This window comes from Theobroma cacao, chromosome 2, assembly GCF_053813885.1.
Source record: "Theobroma cacao isolate CCN51 chromosome 2, ASM5381388v1, whole genome shotgun sequence".
In the NCBI taxonomy this organism is placed as follows: Eukaryota; Viridiplantae; Streptophyta; class Magnoliopsida; order Malvales; family Malvaceae; genus Theobroma; species Theobroma cacao.
In genome coordinates, this window is record NC_142640.1 from 49,479,137 (window position 1) to 49,490,819 (window position 11,683).

An 11,683-nucleotide genomic window follows, 5' to 3' on the forward strand; every position below is an offset into this window, starting at 1 on the left:
TATATATACTGAAAATATTTTAATATATATAATAGTAATTATATTTCTTATAAATTAACACAGCATATAAACATATATATTGAAAGATATTATAAGTTAATTAATAATAATAGTTTCATGAATTAATTTAATTAACTATACGAATTTATCTTTAATTTCATGAAATTAAAAAAAATAGTTAGGTTTTTAAATTATTCTAATCTTAAAAGCCTTCTTTAAGTATATATGTTATAAGTTTATATAAATAATAGTATATATATTTTAATTAATAATTTTATAAGTAATAAATTTTGTAATGTTAAAATACAAAATATAAAGTAAATATGTTTATGTTAAAAGTATATATATATATATATATATATATATATATATATATATAATAGCAATTATATTTCTTTATAATATGATTGGATATTCATATTATTTAAACATGATTAAGAATCTATTAATTTTTTAATTTAAATATATTAATGTCATCATATTAATAATTAGAGTAATCATATTTTTCATATATTTGTTAGTTTAACAACAAGAACTACTTGTAAAGTTGGTAAAATTTATATATTTTTAATTTAATTATTAAAATAATAATAAAATATTTATAAATGGTAATCGAGTTCGGATAATAAGTACCCAGGGGTGGTACCCGAGCCCGATTCGGGTAGCGAAATTACTATCCAAACTCGTTTCAAACCCGATTATAAAATACTCTAATCTTATATAACGAAGTCGAGTATCTACGGGTACTCTATAATAGGGTACTTATTGCCATCCCTAGTTGGAAGTAAAAACTAAGGATGACGTGGGGGAGGGAGGGGGACACTTCACATAGGCTCAGGTTGGGATTAATTTGTGGGTTATGCAAATTGTTGGTCACACTCCACGAAAATAAATATATTTATATTAAATATATATTATATTTTGTGTAAATTAAAATTTTTGTTTGTATATAATAATAATAACTAATAACTTATTTTATCATAATAAATATATAATAATATTTGTATATAAATTAAAATATGTATATTATAATTAATAGATATATAATTATACAATTATTCATAATATTTTATATTATGAAATATTACTACTTAGGTATAATAATTATAACCTTTTAATCAGGGGCGGAGCTAGCCAATTTTTGTTGGGGGGGCCAAAAATGAAAAAAATAAAAGCTAAAATTTTTTAAAACTAATATGTTGAATTTAACCAACGATCAAAAGATTCATAATAGACAATAATTTTATATAACATGTAAATAAAAAAACAAAAACAAAAAAAAACTTATAATAGTTATCTAAGAAAGTTGAGTTCGACGATATTTCTTAAATTCAAATTCATCAATTATTAACTCTGTACTGAAAAGACTGATAATATCTTTCTCAATATAAACAACTGAATTATCTATAAAAAACTTATCATCTATTTTGTTTCGAAATCTTGTTTTCATAAATTTTATTACTGAAAAGCCTCTCTCTGTAATTGTTGTAGAAACTGAAAGAGTCAAAATAATATAAATAGAAAGAAAAAAGTAAAAGAAAACTTTACCTTAGTGGTAGGTGATCTTTGTCTTTTCTTATCCAAACTCATAAGCTCATAAATCTTTTTTGAAGAATAAGATGTGTTTTAATGGTGAGTTACAAGAAAAGAGAAATAAAAATAAAAAGACACAAAAGAGAAGAGAAAAAGAAAAAGAGAAAGAGATGTAGAGAAACTTAAATTAGGGTCAAGTTAAATAAGTTTGTAAAGTTGTTTGATTTTTTTATTTATATTAATTATTAAATAAAAAATTTATTTTGAGTGGGTCATTAATAATATATAATAAATAAAAATTTTGGGGGGGCCATTGATAAAATGTATATAAAAAATAAATATTTTTAAAAATTCGTGGCCCCCCCATTGTTGGCTTACCCTCGCCCTGCTTTTAATATGTAAGATATTTAATAATTATATATTAATTTTAAAATATAATTTATATCATTTAAAATATATACTTTGTAATTACATACTTCATGATCTTAATACATAATCATATTATATTATATATTTAGAAATGAAAATACCTATTATATTTAATACATGTATAATTTATTGTTATATTATTATATTAATCATAAAACGTTATTATATATATAATAGTAATTATATTCCTTATAATATGATATTCATACTGTTTAAAGTTAACTACAATTGAATAGGTATGTTATTTAAATATATTAATGACATATTAATTAATAATTTGATAATTTTATCATAATTTATACTTATACAATTACATATGATTAAGAATAATAAATTGTAAATAACGACCAAAATGACAAGTTGGTAAAATTGGTAAAAGCTTAAATAATATCCACCCTGGCATGAGTTCGATCGTCAATCATTCATCAATTTCGATCCTCTTTGTCGTGAAGTGGAAAAACGTAAACGTACCTCTTTGACGTCTCTTTGATAAAAAGAGTGAAAAAACTTAAACTTAGCACTTCAAAGCAAACAGTTTGCACAATTGAACACAACTTCACTCTCCTCTCGCCTCACAAAATGGATTTGCGTTATGGTATTCCCCCTATATTGAACTCGATCTTCTTTTTCTTCTTGACTTCCCAACCCAGCCCCTGGAGTGGAGCTGGAACCTCGTGGTGTCCTCAACCATGGTCCACCAATTTTCAATTTTGGAGCTGGCATTCCTACTTCTCGTCCTGATGCTTCTGCTACTCTTCCTCTTCACCTCGGCTGAAGTCCCTCTAAACCTCAACGCCATCCGCATCCGCCTTCGAGTTGGAGATTTCTCCATTGCCTTGACCATCCGCTCCTCTTCAAGACGACATTGAACTTGGACTCATACACGAACAGCAGAACTCGGCGAGTGATGCTGGCATGGTGTAGTTCTCAACTAGTTTAAATAAAATGAGTGGTATTGCTCTGGATTCCACCCGGTGCATGCCTTTAGAATTTCTTAGTCATTTACAGCTTGTTGATGTACTCTTTTTCAGTGTTTCATTGTTGATTTTAATTACCCAGCAAAAGCTTTTGGGCACGCTTATTCTGTTCAGATTCTCCTTGTTCTTGTTTGTTGTCCAGTTGATAATGTAATAATATGCCGCTTTGATCTCTCTACTTGGTTTCTTTCAACTTTTGTTCGGTCTGGTTACTAACTTTCCGGGTTACCAACTTTTGTTTGGGATGTTGAACTTGTTTGGTGGTGCGAAGGATGGTGCTGGTGGTGGCATGGATCCGAGGTTCTGCAAATGAACAAGGAGAGGTCTAAAATTGAAGAAACAGTTTTAGAGAGAGAGAGAGAGAGAGCGAGAAAAGAAAAGGAAGAAAGAAAGAAATTAAAACCAAGCCTGCATGAGGTGGGTCTCAGTTCATAGGAGTTAAGGTTTTAGTGTTTTTTATTTGAAGGGTGTTTTAGTCTTTTTGTTAAATCTGGTATCGGTTGCTTCCAAGCCGCCTAAGACACAAAAGAGAGTTTGAAATCTTAATATAAAATAAGACGATATTAATAGTTTATAATGGGTATAGTGTGCTGGAAGTGGAAATCAATGAGGAAAGGTTGGTTATTTTGTTAGAGATCATTTTGTATAGATATGCTCGTGTTCTTTTGTTTACAACATCCTGGAGCATTGTCAATGAGGGTGAATTCTGGGATTGGGCTCCTGTTAGTTTTTGCTCAGTTTCAAGGGTGGGGTATACTGATATAAGTAAGGTAGACTAGTATTGGGGGATATTCTGATCTGTATAGTGAAGTGGTCTTTTCTAGTTGTAATTCTTTTCAATTTTATTTCTTATAACAATCTAATGAAAGCAGACTAATAATATTATTAAAGATATATTTATATAAAAATGTTTTGCCACTTTTGAAGCTTGGGATCCGACCAGGGGAAGAAGTCAGATATGCTTTAAGCAAAACACTTTCCCACATTAGGACTTGACTTGATGACTTCATTTTTATTTTTTCCATTGCGATATTGATGTACTATGAGGTGAATTGTGGTGACACCTACAAGCCTATTTGAACTTATTTATTCTCCGCTACAGAATAAACGCTAAGAAAAAAAATTATAATGATACAATCCTAAGACTAAAAACAGGAAAAAAAAAAAGTACACACTCTGTTTCAGTGTTTCAGGGAACTACACACGACTGATGATTTTGCTTTGCTTTGAGGAACGCTGAAGCAATTATTGTTATTGCTTTGAGGTTCAGGTTCTCCTTGTTTGTTCTGGAGTCATTTATATAATCAAATATTGCTATTGTTATCCATCTCTCAGGTTGTTTTGCTGTAAAGCAAACTCATAACACATTACCACCATGCATGTTTACTGTGTTGTTTAATCTAAACACTTGCTTTATGCAATATAACAAGTGTTAAAAATGTATAATTCATATATATTACTTGTAATTAACTTTCAGATGAATGAAGCTAATGTTTGATGCTATTTTCTTTGCTGGTACTTAAGCTCTGTTCATCCCTGTTTCTCGTGTTCATAACAGAGCCTGCTGTTGCAGCCATTACTTCAGCTTTTCACAATATAACACTAATTGTTATCAATAAGTTTGTCTCTTTGAGATCCCAACAAATCAGATGTGTTTTGAGGAAATTTTTTTTTTCCAACATTAGTACTAGAAAATGATTTTTTTTAATTCCAAATAAGGAAATGTTAAAGAGTTCAAATTAATAAAAAAAATTCAAATAGTCTAAAAATCTTACTCTTAAAATCTATAATATTTAAATACATTACCATTTTGTTTATATAATATCTAAAAATATATATGAAATATTTTTTAAGAATTAAATAATTAAGTTTAATTATATTTTTATATATATTTTTATTTTTAATTAAATAAATTTTTATAATTAATAATTAACTAACAGGTATTACTTAAATAGTCATTTTTATGTTGCATCAAGTCATACTAATAAATAAACTAATATGATAAAGAGGTGAGCACACTAACCTTTTAATCAAATAGTCAGGAGCCTTTGAATCCAATTATTTATGTAGAAGGAGACCAATGAGGGTGGGATTTCAACATGTCCATGGACAAAAAAAAATAGACAGTTTATATGGTTCTTATGTGAACTTTAATTTTTGTTCAAAACAGGGCTTCTCTCTCCTTATTTGCTTTAATCTTTACATGCCATAATAATTGATATATAAATTTTATTGAGCTAAATAAAAGATTAATGATTTATTTAAGATTTTTTAAAATATTGTATAAAAAATTAACAAAATTTCAAAAAAAATTGATAAATTAAAGAAAAGTTTTCATTGAGTCAAAGTAAATTTCTTTAATTTGCACCATCTTTATCTTCTACAATAATATTTATACACTTACAAGTTTATATCAATAAAAATAAGTTACATGTATTTATGAGAAACAATGAGAATTGATATGTTCATATTACGCAACTCTTTTTTCAACCCAACACGGGGTGCTAAGGACGATATTGGGTGCCCAGTGGATTGTGAAAATGGTCACACTGCTCGGGTTGGGGTTGTGTAAATAGTGGGTCACACCCCACGAAAAAAGTAAATATACTTATATTAAAAATATATAATACATATTTTATTTTGTGTAAATTAAAACTTTTTATATATAATAATGATAATTAATAATTTTTTATTGTAATAAGTATATAGTAATATTTATATATAAATTAAAATGTGTATATTATAATTAATAGACATATAATTATACGATTATTCATAATATTTTATATTGTGAAACATTATTAAATAGGTATGATAATTATAACCTTTTAATATGTAAGATATCTAATAATCATATGTTAATATTAACATATAACTTATATCATTTAAAATATATAATCTTTAATTGCATATTTCATAATCTTAGTACATAACCATGTTATATGTATTATATATTTAGAAATGAAAATACCTATTATGTTTAATACATGTATAACTTGTTGCTATATTATTATATTAATCATAAAACTTTACAATATATATATATATAGTAGTAATTATATTCCTTGTAATATGGTATTCATAATGTTTAAACTTAAGTAATAATTTAATAGCTATGTTATTTACATATATTAATGACTTATCAATTAATAATTTGATAATTTTGTCATAAATTATACTCATAGAATTACATATGATTAACAATAATATATTGTCAATATTTATCAATCTGAATAGTTGGTAAAAACTTAAATATTTCCCATCCTTAGGTGGGTTCGATGCGACTACTGTTGTGATTCTTGACTGTTCATAATGAATGATTCCCGAAGGTTTACTATTTGCTGATAGAATGGCTTCAAGAGGTTTACTGACCTTACCACTTCAGAGTTATAGAATAACTTTAAGAGGTACACTAACCTTACCACTTCAGAGTGATAGAACGACTTTAAGAGGTTTACTGACCTTGCCACTTCAGAGCTCAGGCAAAAAAGCACCACTTTTAAGGTTTATTATTTGTTGAGGTTTACCACTTCAGAGCTCAGGCGAAACAGATAGAATGACTTTAAGGTTTATTATTTGTTAAGGTATACCACTTCAGAGCTCAGGCAAAAAAGATAGAATGACTTTAAGGTTTATTATTTGTTAATAGCGACTACTTGAGCTTGAGGTTCAGCACTTCAGCTCAGGCAAAAAAAGGCAAAAAAGATAGAATGACTTTAAGGTGTACTATTTGTCAAAGTAAATATACTTATATTAAAAATATATAATACATATTATATTTTGTGTAAATTAAAATTTTTGTTTATATATAATAATGATAATTCATAATTTTTTATTGTAATAAGTGTATAGTAATATTTATACATAAATTAAAATATGTATATTATAATTAATAGACATATAATTATACAGTTATTCATAATATTTTATATTGTGACACATTATTAACTAGGTATGATCATGGCCGGCCCTTGGGTGAAGCCACCCAAGCAAGGGCTTTAGGCCTCCAATTTGAAGAGGCCCCAATTTTTGAGAAGATTTATAATTTTATAATAATTATAATATAATTAATTATATTAAAAATAAATAAAAATTAAAAAAATATAAAAGTAAAAAATAATTAATAAAATTATTTATTTTTTTACTTTTTTAATTATGTGCTTAATAAATCTTAATTTTTTATTACTTTCTTATTTTTAGAATGTTATTAATTCTTAACTATATTCTCTTATTTCCAATAAACTAACAGTCATATGTATTTAATCATTTCCAACAGCTATTTTTTTCTTACTTATTTTTTTATTTCCAATCAACGCATTTAATAATTTTCAACAGTTATTTTTTTTATATATAAAACCAATTATTTTTTTTAATGTATAATATTTATTTTTGAAATCTTCTTTTTTCATTTGCTCTTTTTTCCTTTAACTTCAATTTTTTTCCAAAAAATATACAAGAAATCTGTTCTTTTATTATCTTTATAAAGTTGTGAGCCTCATTTGCAGTTTGCAATAAGCATTCAACAATTAGATACTATTGTTCTAATCTTTACAGATTTTTTTACTTTAATTTATAATTTTTTACTTTTAGAATAATATTAACAATTCTAGTAAGTGTTGCTTCAAGAGAAAGAAGTTTTTCAAAACTAAAACTAAAAAAATCTTATTTAAAATCAGCAATGTCTCAATAAAGATTAAATGGATTGATTATATTATTAATTAAAAAAATTAAAAGAACTTGACTATAAAAATTTAATTAAAAATTTTGTATCTCAAAAAGCTAGAAGAATAAAATTTTAATAATTTTTTTAATTTCAATAAAAAAAACCTTATTTGAATGTTTCGCTTTAGGCCTTTGAATTTATTGGGCCGCCTCTGGGTATGATAATTATAACCTTTTAATATGTAAGATATCTAATAATCATATATTAATATTAACATATAAGTTATATTATTTAAAATATATGATCTGTAATTACATATTTCATGATCTTAATATATAACCATATTATATATATTATATATTTAGAAATAAAAATACCTATTATATTTAATACATGTATAATTTATTGTTATATTATTATATTAACCATAAACTTTGCAATATATATATATATATAATAGTAATTATATTCCTTATAATAGGATAAGCATAATGTTTAAACTTAAGTAATAATTTAATAGCTATGTTATTTAAATGTATTAATAACATATCAATTAATAATTTGATAATTATTAACAGCACCCTTTTTGAAGCTCCATCCTCTCTTCAAAGGTCCTTATCCTTCAATCCCTGTCTTCTTACCCTTATAACGACATTTCTGCTAACTTGTCTCTGCGTTGACTTGAAAAAGTTGTGTAATTTATCATAAATTTGCTCAATTCCGTGGTTGGTTGCCGAATAAGATTTCAGTGTCTGTTTGAGGGTTAGAGTTGGAGATGTTATTCTGAATCGTTTGAATTCCAGGGTTTTAGCTGCTGTTTTCCAATCAAATGGAGAATGAGCTAATTGGGTTTTCCTAGTTTTTGCAGCAGCAACATGTAGGTAAAATGTTTTCTGGGTTTTATTAGCTGTCCTTTTGTCTAATTATTTTATGCTTTGTCCTTCTTGGGTTTGTAAGCTTCAATTTTGTGTGCAAATTGCTTTGCAAGTTTCTACTTTTTATCGAAAATTTGCACTTCATCAAAGTCAAATACCTACATGTTCTTGTTGGTCTTGTCTTCTTTCAATCAATGGTCATGACCATGGGTTGATCTTGTTTCCGTCCCCTACTAAGAATGGTAAAAATCCAGTTTCTTTTTTAATTTTAGGTAATTATATTTGTAGCATATTGCAAGTAGAGCCAAATATAAGCATGACTAGGGCATCAAATTGCGAGCTAGGTTATCCTGAGAATATTTCCTGTTGATTTTAGGAACCAAAAACTCTAGAGTAATAATTCAACTGTCTCTAGTTATCCAACCGTTTCTAGTCAAGGTCATTTTCCGTGTACTTTGTTTTCATATTCTTGATAAGGATTGGGAATTCAGAATTCTTATTCCCAATTTGATACTTGGTATTAGTAAGTGCTATTGGCTGATTTTGTCATTCATCCTTATCTTCCTTCCCGCACCCCCCAGGAAACAAAAACATTGACACCCTTCTCCCTTCTATCTGAGAAGGTATTGTCGGTCACATATGATGTTGAAACGGGAAGATCCAAGCTTGATGAGTTTGGTGTTCCAAGCAAGTCAATGCCCTGCTTTATCCTGCCCGTGACAATCAACTCATTAGGTAATGAAAATCAGCAATGGTAAATGGTGATTAGAGACTAAAGGAAGATGCATTGCCATTAGTAGTAAGGCTATATGTAGGGTGACAGTGGCTGCTGCTTATGGACGTAATGGGATGGTGTTTGGATCTAGCTATACTCTTGTGGTCCAATAATGCGGATAGTGTCAGTGTCTAAAGTTTGGAGAACAACGAAGTCTGGTCCTCCCTGCATATCCTTAGCCAACCATGGCTGCTCTTTGACAGCATAATCTAATCCAAAAAAAAAACAAACAAAAAACAGAAAATTAGTTTGTAATGAGCATGTTAGCCACCGGATAATCAAATTCCATATCTGTTGTTATGAGTAACATTAAACAAGGAAATGGAAGAAACAGGACAAATCCCTACTATATAAACATATCTTTTATCATAAACTTCATACTGATTGGTAGATATGATTTAGCATGCAGACGTAAGATACAAAAGCAGATAGTTTAGACTGTCGCTCGCTGGAGCAGTTTGAACCAAAGAACTAACGAATGTGACCTACTGTTTTGTCCACTCTCTCCTCTAATGCCACTAACCCGTAGCTGATGATATAAATATAAGACACAGACATTTTCACGCGGACAAATATATCAGATTTGACAAAACATAGGACACCAAATGTACCCGACCCCCCAAAATAAAACAAAATGATACTAAAAGAATTAACCATCCCTCCTCATCTCTGGAAGCAATTCAGAAGCATGTATCCGAACTATTTCGAGGTAGCTCTCAATTTCATGGTCCTGAATGTTAAACAAGACAGCAGACCCATACTGAAAAACAACCATGTAACGACAGCTGCTGACTTTGTCTTTCATTCCAATTGCCTAGAGCCAAAGAGGTGTTGGAGAAAAGATGATGTTCAATCAAACAAATATCAAAAGCTATTTGCAGGCTTGGCAGATTTCTCACAAAGGTAATAGCATAGCCGAACATGTTACTCTACTCAAAACATATTGGACGCTAAAGATGAAGGTAGCCCAAAGAATGAACTGAGGGTGCTAATGACATAATCATCATCAAACTTAATTTTCAACATGGCAAAGGATACTCTCATACGATAACTAATGAGAACAGAGCTTCTTTATCATTGGTCAGCCTTTGACCTGATTATTGTTAGGAACTATTCCGTTTAACAATTCAATGACAGCAAAGTCTTTTTCTCAATGGTCAAGAACATGACATCAAGCAACGTCTCCTTTAAACAGAATAAGTACGTAAGAATAAGTTTAATTGAAGTTGAAAAACCAAAATTGTTTGTTAAACATCTTCCAGTAATATCTGTTGGGAAATCACAATATCTGAGGCCAATATAATTTGATGAACGAGAAGACGGAGGGACAATGTTGCTTAAATTCTCAGCTTGCATGCTCTTCAAATCGATACTGCCAAAACCATAAGTCTGAGAAAACCCAACTCACCAACAAAAAAAAAGCAAAACCAAATATACCATCAGGTAACAAGAGCAAATGCATTGAGTCAAACAAGCCTTTTTTCTTTTAAAAGAAAAAAAAAATCTCATCTTGAATATCTATTGAACTAAAAACACAATACCCAGTAACACCAAAGCTTCTTTTCTATCAAAAGAAGAGAAAAATCTCATCTTGAATATCCATTGAACTAAAAACACAATACCTAGAAACACCCAAACTTCAAAACCGAAACATTGATTTTCGGAGAGCGAACCTGGTGCAACGGAAATAAGCTTTGATGGGAATCTTGCCGGTTTCCTCTTCTTCTTCTTCTTGGGAAACAAACACATGATTTTGGTGGTAAAAATCAGGCGACCCATCCTCAGAATCGCTGGTATAAACTGGAACTTGAGATGGGATTCCGGAGAATGGTCTTGTAAAAAGAAAACGAAGAGGTGGGTTTAGAGAAGGGGGTAGACAAAGAGGTTTTGGTCGTCCTTTGAGAGGGAGAGAATGGGTAAGGAATTTATGAGAAGGGAAGGGTGTCTTGGTTAAGTGGTTGAAGAGAAGCGGAGCAGCTGCTCTCCATCTACCCATTCACTGGAAAAAAAGAAGAATGGGATTTTTCTCGACTTTGTCAAATTAAAGTACGAAATCTTTGTTCCATGTTCAAATCATGGAGTTTCTTCGAGCTTTTCTTAGGTTTTTGCGCGATTTCCCTCTTTTTTCTCTCTCATTTGTCTCTCCACGATTTTGGTATTAAGAATCTGTGATGTAACCGAGTCCCGACCATTCACAGGATGCCCAATATACAGGAAATCCCCCAATAAAATTAAAAAAAAAAAGTATTTTTTATAATTGACAATAATTTGAATTTATATAATTAAGCCTGATTGTCATGGGTGACACTTCCATTTAATTTTTCAAAATTATGACAAATTTTCATATCTAATTATTATTGACATTCAAAGCTTAGGAATACTGACATTCGAATATTTGTCCCATTATTTGCTACATTGAAATTTATCATAA

At 28.9% G+C, this 11,683-nt stretch overlaps 1 long non-coding RNA gene across 1 annotated transcript; it reads right to left on the reverse strand.

Annotated features, from left to right (window-relative positions):
* Positions 1 to 9,242: 9,242 nt before the first annotated feature.
* On the reverse strand, positions 9,243 to 11,410 carry LOC148764388 (uncharacterized). Its single transcript, XR_016024713.1, has 2 exons — positions 10,926 to 11,410; positions 9,243 to 9,461 (listed from the first exon to the last, which is right to left on the reverse strand). It is a non-coding gene; the product is annotated as an uncharacterized LOC148764388 (long non-coding RNA).
* Between the last annotated feature and the right edge of the window lie 273 nt (positions 11,411 to 11,683).